At 45.1% G+C, this 17,348-nt stretch overlaps 1 protein-coding gene across 3 annotated transcripts in view; it reads left to right on the forward strand.

Annotated features, from left to right (window-relative positions):
* Positions 1–2,986: 2,986 nt before the first annotated feature.
* The window catches only part of MICU1 (mitochondrial calcium uptake 1), a 133,022-nt gene continuing 118,660 nt past the window's right edge, over positions 2,987–17,348 (forward strand). Inside the window, exon 1 of one of the 3 annotated variants that reach the window (XM_067299696.1) lies at positions 2,987–3,109. The gene's annotated coding sequence lies outside the window, so the exon portion shown is untranslated. Of the gene's footprint in view, positions 3,110–9,947; positions 9,971–10,089; positions 10,108–17,348 lie in introns of those variants that run through there. The other 2 variants (XM_067299697.1, XM_067299698.1) reach the window with 2 other exon arrangements.

Raw genomic sequence — 17,348 nt, forward strand, 5'->3', positions numbered from 1 at the left:
CTCCCTGCACCAGCCGCGGGAGCGGAGGGCAGCTCCTCATCCTGAAAGGATGGAGAAAAACAGCAGGGCCTTGAACCCTCGGAAGAAGTCCGGCACCAAGCCGACCTCGGTCTCGTTACCTGGCCGCCGCGGGAAGCCAGCAGCAACCGAAGCGATTTCAGCCCCGGCTTCCTCACGGAGCAATTTGTCCGAGCGTCCTTGCACGGCACCCGTCCCGCTCCGCAGTCCCCCCACTGAAATGGGAACGGTAAACACGCCAGCCTAAAAGCGAAAATCTGTAGCTGTTTTCTTACAAAACAACACCACGCGCTTGGCTTTTAGCGTAAAAGCCAGAGGCAGGCTCCCACCATCGCCTGTTTTACCTGAACGCCGGCGCGCATGGGAAAGGGAGGTGCACCTTCATTCACGAAAATGTACATCAAGGGGCCAAAACCTGACATTTGTCCTCGACGTCCCCGCGGGCACCGCGATGTCTCCCCCCACAGCAGAAAGGGAGGTTCAGTCCCCGGGCGAATCCTGGCCCTTTTCACGCCGTCCTGGGGGAAAAACATGTTGCACGAGTGGGTTACGGCATTGCAATCCCGAGGGCTGCAGAAAAGAAAGCAGCAGAGGAAGTTTCCCCCCAGAACGAGGAGAAATTTCGCCTTTCCCATGTCTCCTTTTTTTCCCCTCCGTTTGTAATAAAAGCGAATTGGTGCCATGGTACAACGATGGCTGGGACACGCAGTGATACCTCACCGCTCGTTTTCCTAGAAAGGAGAGATCAAATTTCATGGGATGCGATTCAGTGTCTGAAATTAGAAATTAAGGCCCTTTCGAAGAGGGGCTCGAGGCTGCAACGCGAGCTGCCCGCGGGCACTAGGCTGCCCATGTCGAACCCACCGAGGCTCCGCGGGAATCACTGCCTTCCCAATGCCCTGATTAGAGAGCCTAGGGCTCTTGCTCTCTTTTCTTGCGTTCTTTTCTTTTCTTCTTTCCTTCCTTTCTTCTTTCTTTCTTGCATTTTTTTCTTGCATTCTTCCTTCCTTTTTTCCCCTTTCCTTTTTCTCTCTCCCCTCCTGTGATGCTAACTTCTGTTTTTGTGTGCCACGGAGGAAGCCAGCACATTGAATTCAGGGAGGTGCACTGGAAGCGATATGAAGGATGGACTGTCACAGCAGCAGTGGAGCACGTATGTTTTTCCTATCTTGATTGAGGGGAGATTTTCCTGTTAGGACTTCTACAGGCATCTAGGATGACAACCGGGAGCTCCTGCCACGGCGTTGCTGCCTGACCCAGGGCAAGGTCCTCCCTGCACGTCGGCTCCTCCATCTGCACTCCGAGGATCACGCTCAGAGGGATGCCGTGATTAACATTTATAAAGCACTCCCCCGGGGGGAAGGTTGCTCCAGCACCAAGTGGAGCTTGTGCAAATAAATATTGTCACTGCGGGTAGACTGCCAGGAAGATATTGCTTCTGCAAGGGACCTTGCTCCGCTGCCCCCCGAAATACGGTTCCCCGCAGCCCGCTGCCCCTGGCTCAGACAACTGACGGCTTGTCGGCGCGGGAGCTGCAAGCGCGCAGCGGAAATATCTCTCCTAACGCTTTGTAAATGTTATGAGCAGCAAGAAAAATAAACCTTTCCGCCGGGGTTTAGTTTGCAAAGCCGATAAAGAGCTAACGCGCGCAGGCTGTGCTCCCCCGGCTAGCTGGGAACGTCAGTCTGCACGCGGCAGAGCTGGAGGGCAGCCTGGGCAGGAGAGAGAGGAGGAGACGGCAGGATATCGATAATCTCCTGAAACAGGCAGATTTAGTGGTGTTGGGAGACCCCGTATAGATCCCAGCAGGCCTGTCCACGGCAGCTCCCGTGGCCACCACAGCTTCCCACTGCGGCAGGCTGGGAAGAGGTTGACTCGCTGTAACGTATCATTAGGGATTTGCATGAGTTACGGAAAGGGAACAAGGACATCGTGTGCCACATGCATATAACAAGATCATAAGCAGAAGCATATGAAGTAATGAGAAAATCAATGTTTATGGAGCAAATAAAAAGGGCAATTTCCAGAAGATAACTTCAATGCAGACGAGTTCTAGACACGTAGCACAAAAAATGGAGAGAATGAGCCCGAACATCTCTGCTTTAGGATGTTCTCTGCACTGACACGGTGGGAAAACAACCCGGATGGACTAAGAAATGCTGGTTACTGGATTTCCTCGGTGGCCAGCCAGTCCCACGGGCAGACACGACTCCAGCGCTTCCATTCTCCGTTGGCTACCTGTAACAAGTAATGCAGGCAACAATGATTTTGGCTTGGACCGTGGACCAAAGAACGGCATATAACCAATACCGGCTGCGAGAGAAGCTCATTGATCGCAGCAGGGAAACATGAGGGGTTTCACCAAGGCCGGGGCGCTTTTCAGGGCTCCTCTTGAACAAGGAGCGTTTCGGGAATGGGGAGCCATTGCTTGTCGGAGAACGCCGGCCACGGGAGACGGGAGGGACGGAAGGCGTCACAGTGCCCACCCGCCTAGCAAAAAGCCTCAGCGCAACTGCAGCACCCCAACACCCTGTACAGAGGCCTTTAACACCCTAAATATAGCTACCTTAGACCCCATATACAAGCCTTCCAGACCCTATATATTGGTACCTTAGACCCTGTGTAAAGGCCCCTCAAGCCCTATATATATATATATATATATATATATATATGTATATACATACCCTAGACTGTATAGAGGTCCCTCTGGCCTTCTATACAGGTACATTAGGCCCTGTATACAGGCCCTCAGGCCCAATATATAGGTACCCTGGACTCTGTATACTGGCCCTTCAGGCCCTATATAGGTACAGGCCCCTTGGGCTCTTTACATATAGGTACCTTAAACCCTATGTATAGGCCCCTCGGGCGCAGCTGCGGCTACGGGGCAGTTGGGCCGCACGCCCCGCCCCCTGGCCGGCAGGCCCCGCCCCCTGGCCGGTACGGCACGCCCCGCCCCGCCCCGCCCGACCCCGCTTTCCGTCCGCCACAGTCCCGGCGTGCCTCCGCCTGTGGAAGGGCGGCCACGGCCGGGGGAGCCGCTCTGCGCGTCGGTGTCGGTGCCCGGGGAGGCTGCCGGCGGCGGGCTGAGGTGAGCGGGCGGCGGGGCCGGGGCCGGGACGCCGCGGCTGCTCTCCGGCGAGGCTCCGCTCGGCAGGAGCCGGGCCTGGGACGGGCCGGGCTGGGCCGGGACGGCGGAGCGTTTCTCCCTCCGCGGGTCCAACTGCCGCTAACGGCCGCCCTCGCGGGCGGGTGGGCGGCGCGCGCCGGGGCCCGGCCGTTGGCGGGGGGGGCGGGGCCGCACCGGCCGCCGCCGCGAGGGGCCCGGCAGCCGCTGCCCGCTGTGGGCCGGTGTCCGCGGCGCTGCCGGGCCCGCTGCCGGGGCGGGGAGGTGCCGCGGGTCCCTTCTCGGGCGGCCTGTGGGAGCTCGCGTGCGTGTCCGTGGGGCTGCGGCCTCAGCTCGCAGCGCTCAATAAAGCTTCCCTGCCCCAGTATGCCTTGTCTCCTTGCTTTCTTTGCCAAATCACCTTTTCTTTCTTGCCTAACAGCCTTCAGGACAAAGCCAAAAGCTTTGAAAATCAAGGTAATAATCACCCAGCACCCAGGCGTTATTTAAGTGGTGGTAAATCGCTTGATTGCTACTTGTCCCAGTAACCAAGAGTAACCGAGAATAGTTCTGTAAAGATGAACACGTGTGTGCATAGATGTGTACTTACTGTCAAATGAGCTATTTTGGGTCTTGGCTTTTTTTTTTTTTTTTCTTTCACCCCTGTGGAGTCAGAACTTTATTTTCAAAACAAAATTCCTTTTGCTTAGTACTCATAGTCCATACAGACTTCCAGCACCTCAGCCATGTTGAGCTTTCTTCATTTGACTGTTCTGAAATACTGAAGGTTAAAAGCCTAATAACTTCCCTGCATCTTAAAAGGTACAGAATTAAAGTCCCAAGAACTTGAAAATGCGGATGATGGAGGGGAGCTCCTGGCAGCCTTTTGGTTCCACTGACTTAGGGGGTTGCAAAATGCTGGAGGATAGCACTGGTTTTGCATGCAGCCAAGGCTGTTTGTGTATTGCCCTGAATTTGCTCTTAGAGAACCTGGACTTTACATATAAATAACTATATGGATATTGGGAAGACTGGCATTAAAACTGAAATTCTATATAGAAGCCAAGTGTTATCTATGATGTTTGTTTTTGCTCTGATTTGGTAACTTAAGTATATAAAGAACTTGGGACCCAGTAAAAAGTTTTTTTTAAAAAAGTCAATGTGAGATCTAAAATTAGCTTTTTTTTCTCTCTTGCATGTTATTTACTATCGTAAAAGCTTTTTGTAGTTGAAACCATGCTGTCCGATTCTTGGCAACTCCTGGTACTTAATAAATGGTTTTATTGATGTGCAAGAAGCAGGCAAAAGCACTTGGGTTTTAGCTGTACTGTCTGTATGCCCTAAGCATTGTCTGTAAACAGTTGCGATGCTGCCATGGAGCAGGTAAGATGCATGGATGAGTATTATGCTTCTCTGATGCACAACAATACAGAATGTTATTTCCCAACATTGTGGGAAAGCAGATGGATATTTAATGGATATTGTTTACTGGGGCTTCCTGATGTTCTGAGGCATTTAGGTGCTATTGCAGTGTAAGTAATTAATGGTAATGTAGTGGCTGCTCTTTGAAAGATGGGGGAAAAAGGTCTTAATAGGTCTTGCAGTGTATTCGGAAATGAAGTTTTATACGATAACAGCCGTGCTGGCAAAATAAGCCGTAGGCGTATGGCTTTTCCATCTCCTGGGCCCTTCTCATGCCCAGTCATTTAACACTGTAGCAGTAGTACATATTATAATTTATTTATTTATTTTTAATAAGCCTTAAGGTTTGTACCTAGATTACAGTGCTCAGATATGACTATTGTAAAAGTTGTATTTAAAGGAATGACTGCATCTCTGTAGTCCAGCAGGCATGACAGACATGAATCTGGATTAAGTAGAGGCTAAAAGAAGTCTGTGCGGATACAGAGGAAGGTGGTTAGGACTCACGTTCAGGGACTTCCAGGCGGAGGGACCTAGTGCCTCACTGTACGACTCCTGTCATGTTTCGCTTTGTCCCAAAACCGGTAAGGTGAAAACACTGCTGAAGGCTGTTGGCTGTACAGCAGCGAAGCTCTGTGTTGCCTCCCCTGTGGAGGCTGCCTCCACGAGGAGCGATTGGGAGCTGCGTGTCGGCTGTTAGGTGGCTCCAGCCCAGGCAGTGTCCCTGAGGGGGAAGAGCACAACTTAAAGAGTGTGAGTACATGCAGTATGGATGCCTATCTGGTACATTTAGCTGACATCAGTTAGGAAAGTACAATTGCTTGTACCATCAGCTCATGATGAACGCTTGCCCAAAGCTGTTTGTGTAAGGCCAAGAACCTAGAAATCCCTCTGGAAAATTGGTCTTATCTCTACAGTCATCTGACTTGTATTCTTAAAAAAAACATTGCTGAAGGAACAGTTAAAGCTTGCTCTAAGAACAAGCTTAAAACACGCAATTTGTTATTCCATCTGACTTGTTCTTAGGATGGCGAGTTGACTTAGCATTGGGGGGGTTTTTGTTCTGTATTTTGTGTGTTATACCTTAGATAAAAGTTAGAATAGAAAAAAAAAAAATTCTTGTGCCGTCAGTCTTTGGACTTCTCTGCTAGAAAAGTTAGAGGAGATGGAAGGAAGGGGCAAGGAGAAGCAGGAGGGGGAAGAATAATAGATCCCTTTGTGTTACGTAACACAACTGTGTTTAGTCTCTTCACTTCAGTTTTGATTTATTTTTGTTGTTACTGTAGGTAACTGCTAACAGTGTTTCCAGCACTACATGATTTGTTGCTATATTTTATAGCCTGTGTCAAAACAACTGTTCTTAATTGGGTTTTGTTAAATAAGTTTAACTTCACTGGCTATCCAAACTGTATTTGGTGTGCAGTCTATCTTTGGAAAGCCCTTCAGTCTGAACTTGTGTTAATAAACTGTTGAGAGTATAACGGCCTGATTTTTATCATGATTTATCTATACCATATTTGCCTTTGGTTTAATGAGTTACTTGGGAAAGACTTGAGTGAGGGCAGCGAGATCTAATCCGTCTTGAACTCCTTTAGAGTGTGTATACACCCTTGTAGACACCAGCACAGTTGTCCTCTTCAGCATTAATGTTTGGGGAAAGTTTCTTCCTGGGTTTTTGTTTTCTTTTTTGCCCCCCCCTCCCCCTTTGAGAGGCATTCAATATACTTTTCTGTGCATTGAGGAAGGGGGAACAATTCTAGCAATTCTAGGTGCTGCGGTGCTCTTAGGGAATTGATACATGTAGGAGAGGTGACTGGCACTGCTATTTGCTGCAGAGCTGTCCCTGTGGCTGCCTCTCGCAGACCTTCCTGGCCAAGCAGGAAGGAGCTGTGCATGTCTGCTGGGGTCTGTTCGATGGCACTTCTCCCCTTGGAGCTTCGCGAGGCATCTCTCGCGCACAGAGCGAGAGCACGCAGCGGGCAAAGACTTTAAAAATGACTGCCTTAAGGATGAATAAATACATTATTTATATTAGACTTGAGAGGTTTTTCTTAATATAGTGGGCTCTGCCTTGGTAACACCTTGTGGATTTATTGCACACGCTTCCTCCTTTTTGTTTACTTGAAGTTTACGGTCCCAGTTCATCAAAACGCTGCTTGGAGCGTGGTGTGCGGAGAGCTCAGGCGCGTGTTATAGCGTTAAGCAGCCTGACCGTTTTCCCTGACAAAACCACCCTGAAGTCAGAGGGCTGTAGAAGCTGCACTGATGAAGACTTTGAGGAGCTTCCTGATGCTGCTCTCGACTCACGTGCCTGCTGTGCCAGCGTGCGACTGTCGCAGGGTAGCCTTCTGCGAAGGGGTAGCCTGGCTTTCCATGTGATTACGGAGCTGGTGGGCATCCACAAGGCAGAAAGTGCTAAGCAGTCCAGCATGGAGAGACACTGTTTAGCCAGGCCCACCAGCTAGGGTGGGAAGAACAAACAAGGCAGGATTTCTTGAGGCTTTTTCCTCTAGGAACTTGAGTGTACTGGCTTCAGACAGCTTTCAGCTTTATCAGCTGCATAACTTCTTCTTTTTTCCTTCCCTCTCTCTTCTCTTGGCTTTATTTGGTTGAGATGTGAGTACTACGTATGATGTGAATACTGGGGATGATATGTGTGAGCACTAACAAGTGCAGCATGACTGCCAGGAGAGAAATTGTGTGAAACGCGCTGCTAGAAGTAAAGAGCTGGAATCTTTACTGTGGGTTGTGGAGGGTCTTGTCTTTTTTTTTTTCTTCTTTGTTTTTTTTTTCTTCCTCCCCTTCTACATTCTTGGAGCAAAACCTTACAGTTGCCAAGAAATAATTTTCTGTGTTCTTGTGGCATAACTGCTTAACACACCTACATAAACTGGGAGCTAATAAAATACAATGCACTATAGGCAAGGCTGGTATTGCTGCCTGTTGGCGTGTGTGTGTCTGAGCATCATATGGCCCTGCTTTCGGTTGCTTTTAACTGTGCTGAACTAATCATCTGGCTGATCTTTTCCCTTACAGCTGCCCGGCTTGGAGTTGTTATTATTCTGAAGTGTTCTTCCAGGATGAACAGCAGTAGGGAAATACTTTGCCTATTTGCAGTGTTAAGTTGTGCTGGCTTTTCTCTTGGGAGGCTCTGGCAGCTTTGGCTGGAGGAAGGAAGGAGGTATGGGAACGAGCTGTGGAAAAGCTGTGTGGTCTGGAGCTGCCTGGGAACCCAACCCCACTGTAGCCATGTTCATAGAATAGATTAAAAAAAAAAAAAAAAAAACTGAACTCACTCTTTGTATGTGTTCAGTAAAAACTTGATTGAACATAGTGAGGTATCTTAAGGGGGAAAAAAGCCAACTAAAGATGCTCACATTGTATGCTTTGTCCATCTGGAGCAACTAAGTGTCTTGCCCAGCCCAGGGTTGTGAAGCAGATGTGTACCGGCTTCGTTGCTGCACGTTTCCCTGGGAGGCTGGAGGGGGCACAGGCCAGCGGTTCACGCAGCAACGTCTTGCACAGTGTAGCTGCTCCTAGAAGAGAACATAGAGGGTCCTGTGGCTTATAAGCATCCTCTTAAATTTTCTGGTGTTCAGTGGTATGTTAGTGAGAGTCTAATGAAAGTACTCAACAGTGGATTTGAAGCTCATATAACCTGTGTGTTTTGTTTATACATGGAAACTGTTCTTTAAGTGACCCTTTTGCTGCAGAAATTATTGTGATATTCATTACACTTCCTGTTCTAAAGAAGTTTAAATTTGATGCTCTGGAGGAAAATGAAGGGTGTGACTTGCTCGCATCCTTAACTTCTGCCTGCTTGGGTCTCTGAGGTTCCTCTGGTGTCGTGTTAGTCATAGCGTAACTTCCCCTTAGGAGGGTCCTGTCGCGCCCTTCAGTCTGATGCGGTCGGGATCCTGAATAAGCTGCTGGCGGTGGTCTTGGAGGAGAGCTTGTCCTGTTCTCCTTGAGTAGACTAACAGGACAACCTGCAAGACTTACAAATTGTTTCAAATCTCAAAAGGCCTAGGGATAAGCATTATAGGTGTTTGGGAGATTAAAGTCTTTTAAAGGTATATGGTTGAGTTTGTCGTTAATACCAGTCCATTTCATGTTTATTTTGCCTCTCTTTGACAGTATGTGTAAACTGTACTTGTTATGGGTTAGCAAAGTACTGCAGTGTTTGATTTATTGATACCACAGAGCAATTTTTCATCAATATTTAGATATTTATAGATTTAGAATGCAACCCACTCAAAACCTGAAGTCAATTTATCTGCCTTCTCTTTCTTCCCCAGAGCCCTGGGAGATATCTGTGACATGTATCAATGCAGTCACTTCAAGTTGGCTTTTTTCATCTTGGGAAGGGGATGGAAGTTGCACTCTTGTCATCTCTTTATAGCAATCTTGATATTTGCTGTATTCTTTTGAACAGAAAGAGAATAAGCCTTGCTTTGAAACAATATCCTGTAAGCATTACATTTTTCAGGCAATATTCGAGGGAGTCATCAGTTGTGTTTAGATCTAGAATCTAGAAACACTTTTTCTCATTTCTTAAGCAAAATGTCAGATGTGTAGAAGTCAGGTTTATTATAAAAACATGTTGATAGAGGCCGTTCCATTTGCTGCCATAACATTTCTTGAAATGGACTGAGCTGGGTTATAGAAATACTTGTTTCATTCTTGCCAATTTTCCAGTGGCCCTGCTGGCAGGAGCCCGAGTGAACGCTAACACAGTGTTTTAACACAGCTGTCCAGAGTCCGCTCGCTGAAATCGTGCTGGGAATGCTTGTGTACCGCAACAAAAACCTGTTTGTTAATTGGACAGGTGCTCTGTGCTCCCCGCCTGTTGGGACTTTGCAGGGGTCATAGTAGTGAAGAAGCATCTCTGTAGATGTGACTTTGGGTGAGATGGTGCTGTCTGGAATAACTCAGTAGGAAACTGTTGTTCGGGGCTGTCTTGACTTTGGATATTGAGTATTGTGGCTGGTGTGGTGTGGGTGGGTGGTGCTTTTTTTTTTTGTTTTCTTTTTTAGCAAAACTGGGTAATGTATCATCTCTAGGCTGATGTATTTGACACTTTCAGTAAGAAACGCAAGGAGTCACAGTAAAATCTGAGCTGAAACAAGTTTTGTGTGTCTAAGTACATACCATCTGTAAGTCTTTGCTCCTTAGTGAAAGAGATTCAAGATGCTATAAAACAGGAAAAATGGACAGTTCTGACTTTTTATTGTGAAGTAACTCATGCACTCTTTTATTGCAACTTCTGTAACATTATCGGAAAAGTCCTTGACCAATAAATTCTGGGTTATTTTGGCCTGCTACCATGCCTGTGACTGCAGTGACTTTTTTTTTTTATCCCAAGTCAATCTGTTATGAAGCTTTCTTTCATGTGTTCCAGACCTGATCCAGATGATGCTCTTGGTTTGTGGTGGCGCTACTGGAGATGTGGGGCAGGAGCAGGTGAACTGGGCCAAGCGCTGATCCTCATTGTAACTGGTAATTTAGAGCAGCCACGTGTGCCAGGGCCTGTGTCAGAGTGGGAGCAAGCAGCAGCTACGGTGAGCTACTCGCTTCCTCACTCGTGTTGGTTTATAATAGCCGGGAAAGCATGGCCTTAAATACTTTGCATTAACAGCAGTGTCATGCCCTTGCACTGTCTTTTGTCCCTGCCACCCCTAGGAACTTGCCACGTTTCTTCCATCTCCCAGGGAACAAGCCAATGGCTTAAAGTGATGGGTTTTGGTTTTCTTTTTCTCTTAAAAAGAAAATAGTCGGCTTCTCGTGTGCGTGTGTTTTAAGTCTCCAGGGTCTTTTAAGCTCAAACTCTTGGGCTTTTTCTGTTACAGTTAGAATTTGTAGCTCTTTAAAATGAAACCCAAGCTCATGTTGAAAGCAAGAAAGACGACTGTAGTTGGAGATTAACAATGTTGGGGTTTACCTGTGCTTGAGACATGAGAACTGTGAATCAGTGTAAATTGGTTACTTATAGCATGTGCATGTCTGATGCAGGTGAAGTCCATCTGCAGCAATACTGAAATCAGATGCAGTATCTCTACAGTTTACATATATTACATATTGCCCTTTATTTTAACTTTTGTGTTTTCACATGTTTGATGCAAACTTTGTCTGAAGCGTTGCTGCTTCAAGAGCCACAAGAGTAGCTGTATCTCTTAACTATGGCCTTAGCTGTGATATGAACACAAGGAAAACATGGAAGAATTAACAGCTGGTTTATGCTGGTCTGCCTCAAGGAATACAGAAGGATTGTAATGGTATTAGATATTGTGTGTGCAGCTGCCCCAGGTATCTGGTCACTGTCCGCTCAAGTCACCCAGGAGGTTGGCTCCATCTGTTAACTTAAAGCTTTACAGCTCTGATACATGAAGATTTATTTCTTAAATCACTCTTCTGACAGTCTCTAAAATATGATTCTTAACATGTGCTTTTTAAGGTTGTTATTGCCACTAAAATAACACCCCCCCCTTTTTTTTTTCTTCCCTGAAAATGGAAGTTTTCCTGGTCTGAATCTAGCTGCAGGGATGGGCACATTATCAAGCCCAGGTGAGAACTGGGAGCCTGAACACAGTAAAGCTGCTGGCTTCCCCTTGATGGCAAGACCACAGATGTGTTGGCTGAAGTTTTGGTGGGCTGTGAGGCAAAACTCCTCCATCGGCTTGAATCCACTGATGTGTATTTTGCCTTTCAGTTTGCACAAGCCATAGTTAGAGTGAGGGAGGTGATGGAGGTTCCTGCTGAGATGCTGTTACGTGTTGGTGTCTTTGCTTCTGCCCTCAGCTGTCAAAAGCAAACGCGATGTTTGTTCCGGGCGAGTGTGCAGACACAAGGGTGCTATCTGATCACCTCAGCTACAGCCAAGTATTTGTTGCTGGCTTGTGAATGCTGAAAGGGAACTTCTCAGACAGCTCATGCTCTTGTAGAAACATAGGCTTACCAGTTCCCTTTTTTCTAAAAGGAGGTCTCTCTTACATTTGAATTTAATCAAATAACCAGTTGCTGGAAAAGCATCTGCAGCAGTTCAGACTTGCTTTTAACTTTGTGGGGTGCCGGTGCTCTTTTCCTGAATGCCCAAGCAATCACCATTTGGTAGATGCAGTGCAAATGTTGTAAATGTTTGGGTTTTTAGGTTTTTTGTCCAGTTTTGGTAAGACTTTTGTTAAAATTTGAATAAGTGGCATCGAAGTGTGGCTGTTGAGGCAGGAGTCAAGAGAGAAGTTTCCTAAATAAGCAAGTGTCTGTGGCTAGGTAGGGTGAGGTTTCTGTTTAGAAGACAGAGTTGGGAAGGGGGGAAGTGGTTGTGTGTTGATATTCAAATGGACATGCTCAGCGAGTTAACAAATCTCTTTGCTCAGCGTAGGAGAAAAGAGATAGAAATGGTACCACGTCAAATTCTGAGATGGTTCTCTGCCTGCCAACCTCAGCAAAGAAATTGCCCTTTTTCTTGAGCTGGACATGTATCTGCAGATAACTAAAGCCTGTTAAATCATTGCATTCACAACCTAGTAAGGTTCTTGTTTTCTCCTCAGACTCCTTAGTTCTCCTCCTCCAACATTGTTTTATTCTGGAATACATGTTTATTCATTAACACCAGTTTGCTTAGAGCCAAGTAAACCATAAAGGTCTCTTAAATCTACTTTAGCAGCTCTGGGATTTTGTTTGTTGTTCTTCTAATGTTCACGTAGTTGGCTGGTAGCTTGAGAAAGGGCAGCAGCAGGGGCTTCAAAGAGCACCTTTTCATTTGGTGCAAGAATTAGGCATTTTCAGAAAAAAAGTGGAATGAATGGAAAAGCAAAACAAGCTCTTTTTATTATCATTTTGTAATGGCCTCTTGAAAAATGGTTCATTCGCAGGACTTCAGAGACTCCTTTGTAGCCCAGCTAGCTCCTTTTTGCCCTAGTGGGATGCCCAAGATGACTGCATTTGTGCAGGGTTCTTGTGTAGGGTTCTCTCCATCTTCTTCCCTCCCTCCCCCTTCCAACATCTGCTGTCTTGATCCAAATTGCCAGACTGTCTTCCATCGACACAAAACCAGGAAAAGCGAGATAAATCACGTTATTAAGAAACCATATTCATGCTGGTCATAACTTCCTAGAGAACGCGGGGAAAAGTGTTACACTCTGTGCCCCTGTGGCAACAGTTCTCTGACATCTTTGCTCCTTTGAATCTGTGTATATGCTTTTGCTTCTCTTCTGATGCCGGCTTTACTCTGCTGTGCCTGCTTCTGTGGCTGCTGGGATGTTTGCAAAGACAGCCTGATTATTTGACAATAGTTGCTTGGGAAAAAAAAAAAAAGAATTTCAATTTTTCCTCGTAAAGGTAGAAGTAGCTCATAAAACAAAGCCTTTGTCCATAAAAAAGGCCAGGATAATTTTGTTACAGCTCTGCTTGTTAAGACCTGGTTCCTATTGAAATGCTGCTGAGGAGTTTGTCACTGCTGGGCTTAGTGTAGTCTTCTCTGCTTAGAAAAGCCCAAGGAGTGGGCTGCCTTTGAAAAGAGGAGAAACTTTTAACTGCAAAAAGTGGCATTTGGTTCTGTGGAAGATAATAGCTGTCCTTTAAAAAGCTGCTGTGCCTTACTGGAGACTGAACGTCTGAAGTATTAAGCAAATATTTTAACCTTGCTGAAGGTGCTATTTTCAGTGCCACGGTAACAGATACAATTGCTTTATAGTGTTCGCTTGCTCTTTAATTTTTCATTCATTTCTCAAAAGCTGCTGTTCTTGGTGTCTGCATCCATTCATAAGTCCTCTAGTAACTGAGCTAGCAAGTTTGATTTGATTTTGCTATTTAGCTTGCCAGGCTATGCATCTTTTACCATTTTAATTGACACCAAAGTCTTTATCCTAAATAGAACATAAATGTTTGAAGGCACCTCGGCAAAGATCTTTCCCTAGTGAATAAATGCTCCTGTCTCCCTTTCTAATATTATGGAAGGGAAGACCAAGACCAAGTTAGCTATTGAATTGTGCATTAGAAATAATCCTGTTGTAATTACTAATACTGCTTTATTAAAACTAAATTGAAGTCTTGTGTGCACAATGCATTGTCTTCTCTACTTAGCACTGAAAATCAGTGAAGTTGTTTGAAGGTTTTGTCAGTTTGAATCGAGGCTTTCTGTGTGAATGTGTTTGGGGTTCATGGCTCTTCTCAGTTCAGCACTGCTTGAGCCCAAGGGCTAAGCTCCTCTTGGATTAGTAAAAACTGGCATGAGTGACTTGTGTAGCTCAATGAGAAATGGGTATGTGTTCTGTATAATAACTAGTGTTTCAGAATAATCAGTAATTGATAACAGCAGACTACTTTAAAGCTGTAAGACCTGAGCTGGTATGGGGAGACATTAAAAAAAATTAAAAAAAAAAAGAGGGAGGGATGGAGCAACTGATAGTAGCAGAGAAGCTTAAATTGTACTTCATTTAAATATAGTTAATAGTAAGGATATTCGTATTAAGTCGAGGAAGACTACTTATGTATAAAAGCAATCGTTGACCCAACTGCATTCGAAGTTGGCTGTGTTTTTTGCTATTTTATTTTCACTTTAAATGTCTTGTAGTGCTAAATGGATCCATTTGGCATAATAAAACAACTCATGAGATGTGGATGGCATAAATAATGAAATCTTAATGGATATCACCCTGGTAAATCAGTATACTAGATGAGCCACATTAATGGCAAGGTGATTGCGAGATACCAAAACATGCTCTAATGCAATGTTAAACTGAAATTTTAAACATAAGTAATGAAATACAATAGTATGATTTTAATAGCAACTGCATTCAGAGTAGAATGAAAGTTAATGTTACATCCTGGCTATATAAGGAGCGGCATTGATCAGCTTTGAGGGGAGGACAATTGATTGCTGGAGACAGTACAGGACCTCAAAGTTAAGAGTGTGCATTTGTGTGGTTCCCTGTCTAGTCCATATACTGTATCATGTGTTTCATAAAATCAGACTTGACACGCAGGTCTATTTTTGAACAGGGCATGGGGGAAATTTTTCCCTGTCTCAGGAGAGATCTAGAGGTGTATTTCTCAGTGTCTTCAGGATTTCACAATCTTACTATTTTTTGGAAAATTTCAATCTTAGAAAACGTACCTCTACCTCCAAAAGTAGAATATAAAGCCAGCTCCTTTCTTGTTTTGAGATAGGGCAGATTGTGGCATTCTCACCTAGAGGTTCCTAAATACTGGTTCCCAAATGAGCTTAGTTTTCTGTATTGGTCTTTCAAAATCTGTTTCTCTCTGTTACACCCATGGCCTTAGTGCCAATGCAACTGCAGGTGGATATTATGGAAGAGAATTAGCAGGAATGAAATACTCCTCCCTTCCCCAAGAAGGAAAAAGGAAAACCTCTTCACAGTCTATTGGGATCATGGTGACATTAAGGATTTTCTGTGTATCATTGCAAATGTAAAAACACCAAGAAGATGGTATGCTAAATCTTGAAGAGGAGATAATACAGCTTTGACTTGCAAAATGCAAGATGGGAAGGGAACTGCCGAAGCCTTGTTGTGTGTTTTTTCCCACCGTGGCACGGATGTGAGCTTCCTACTAGAAGAGCACAAGTTACTCTGAAGTTTTGCAGGAAGGGAGGGGAGTGCGGGGAAGGGAGTGCAGGGATAAAACATTGCAACGTGGGTGATAGGTTAAGGGGAATTCTTTTTATTTTTATTTATTAGTTCATGTTGAGAGCCGAGATTCTTAGCGATAGGTGAACCCATACTGCGATGACAGTTAAAAACAAATTGCTAAGCTATGGCTTAGATTTGTGCTAAAGATGTGGCAGTGTATTATGGATTGATGCTTCACAGACCATCAGTCAATTTGCATTGTGCTCCAAAACAAATGCAGTTCCCCTCTCCGGTGAACTTAATGTGATCAAATACTACCCCAAGCTCCTATCTGGGAAGAAATTCCTTTTGATACTGATTTCATCTTCATTCTGAAAACTGATATATGTGTCTTAGTAAGTTAATAATGTAGGTAATGTGGGTAATCCTTCTCTGAAAATAACGCTAGGTAAGCTGAAAATCTGGAGTTGCAGCCTCTCTTGGGGGGTGGAGGGAAGGAACGGATCTGGAAGTCTCTGTAGCTAGAAACCCTCTTGGTGCTATGTTTCGTGTCAGTGCACAAATCTCTCTTCATGGTCCTAGTTTGTAAATGGACAGAATGCAGAGAGAATTTGGGGGGAGCTGTCAAAATAAATAATTTGTTTCCTGGCTGTGATTTAGTACTCTGCAGGCTGACTCATTGGTAGGCATAAAATGCACCCGCACAAAGGGGCTGTGGAGAAATGTGCAGCTTGCACCTGCAGCTGAAATGAGAGAGCTTGTTAACTTTCCATGAAGTCAACCAAAACCCCTTTCAGCCTGAATGGCTTCACATATCACAAGTGTACCACTCTTTGTCTAATTTACCCGTTAAAATAAATACCATTCCCAATCTGGAAAACTGCAGACCTTGAATGTTTTGATGGGGTGAGTTGGGTACTAAAAGGGGGAAAGGCAATCGGCACAGCCTGTTTGGAAGTAAATGCCAAGGCAGCTCTTCACTTGTCAAATCCGGATGCTGCCAGTATAAGGAAATTTCAGCCCGGAAGTGTGTGGAATTTGGTAGTGATGTGGATATCTCTCCGAAGGGACTGACAGAGAGAAGGGAGAGACCTAACCAGTTACCCCTTGCAAGTGTGTTCGTAGCTGTTTATCAAGGAGTCCCCTCTGTTTTAGGGCTGCATTTGAAGAGCAAATGGCATGAGTGTTGCGGAATTTACGATGTGCAGAATTCTGTATGTCATGCTGAAAGGCTCGTTTGGGAAGGGAGATTGGATTTAAGAATACCGTTGTTCAGAATTATATGGCTCTGGATAGTCTTTGAATTGCATGAGACTTCAGTGTCTTATTTTGTGGTGGTACTTGAAGACAGCTTTCTTCATTATACATCTCCTGGAGATTTGTGAATTTTATTCTGGCGCTAACGTTTTTCTCCTCCACCTTTTTTGCCCTGGTTTAAATATCTCCAACTCATTTAAGTGTCTGAAGCTGTCACACTCATGTTGTGAATTTTGTGGTCTCAAGTAACTGTAAATGAGTTAAGATGCATGGTCCCTGACAAAAGCTGTGTTTTCTCCAGTGTCTATTGCTCAGCATGAGAAGAGCTTGAACCTGGTTTGCAGTTTCTTTTGGCAGCGTAATACAGTTCCACTGATCATTGTGACGTGTCTTGAATAAGAAGTTTGAAAAACAAAGGTAAAACTTTCTAAATAGTTGTTATCCTTGACCTCCTGGTCAGGGCCGCAACTGATGCTGAAAGAAGTAGAGGAAGCGATATGTATTATGTCCTCAGTAGTATATTTGGAAGCGTTTTTAGGACTTCTTTTTACTGCTCTAAGTTAGCTCTGCATTTCAGGGGATTTAAAATTTCTCACATGCTCGTGGGACGCAGTGTTACACCACGTGATGTGGAGCTATGTTAGTGATAATAGGCATTGCCTTCCTGGGTTGGAGGTGCTCTTTGTGTAGACTTTTGACTGTTCTCTTACAGCTTCTCAAACATTTGGCTTTACACTCGCTTCTCCAGAGTAGAGGAAGAATCGGTTAAAATGTTGTAGTGGCGGTAGGTTTGATGCTAAAAGTGATGAAGATGCAGGAAAGAAAAGCAATAAACACAGCCTAATTAGAAATAAATCCCAAGGCAACTCTTCACCAGTCGGATCCAAGTGCTCCCATGCCAGTTGCAGCTCTCTGGCTAACCAGTGTTACAAAATGCTCTGTAGTGCTTTCACTTA

This window comes from Apteryx mantelli, chromosome 7, assembly GCF_036417845.1.
Source record: "Apteryx mantelli isolate bAptMan1 chromosome 7, bAptMan1.hap1, whole genome shotgun sequence".
Lineage (NCBI taxonomy): Eukaryota > Metazoa > Chordata > Aves > Apterygiformes > Apterygidae > Apteryx > Apteryx mantelli.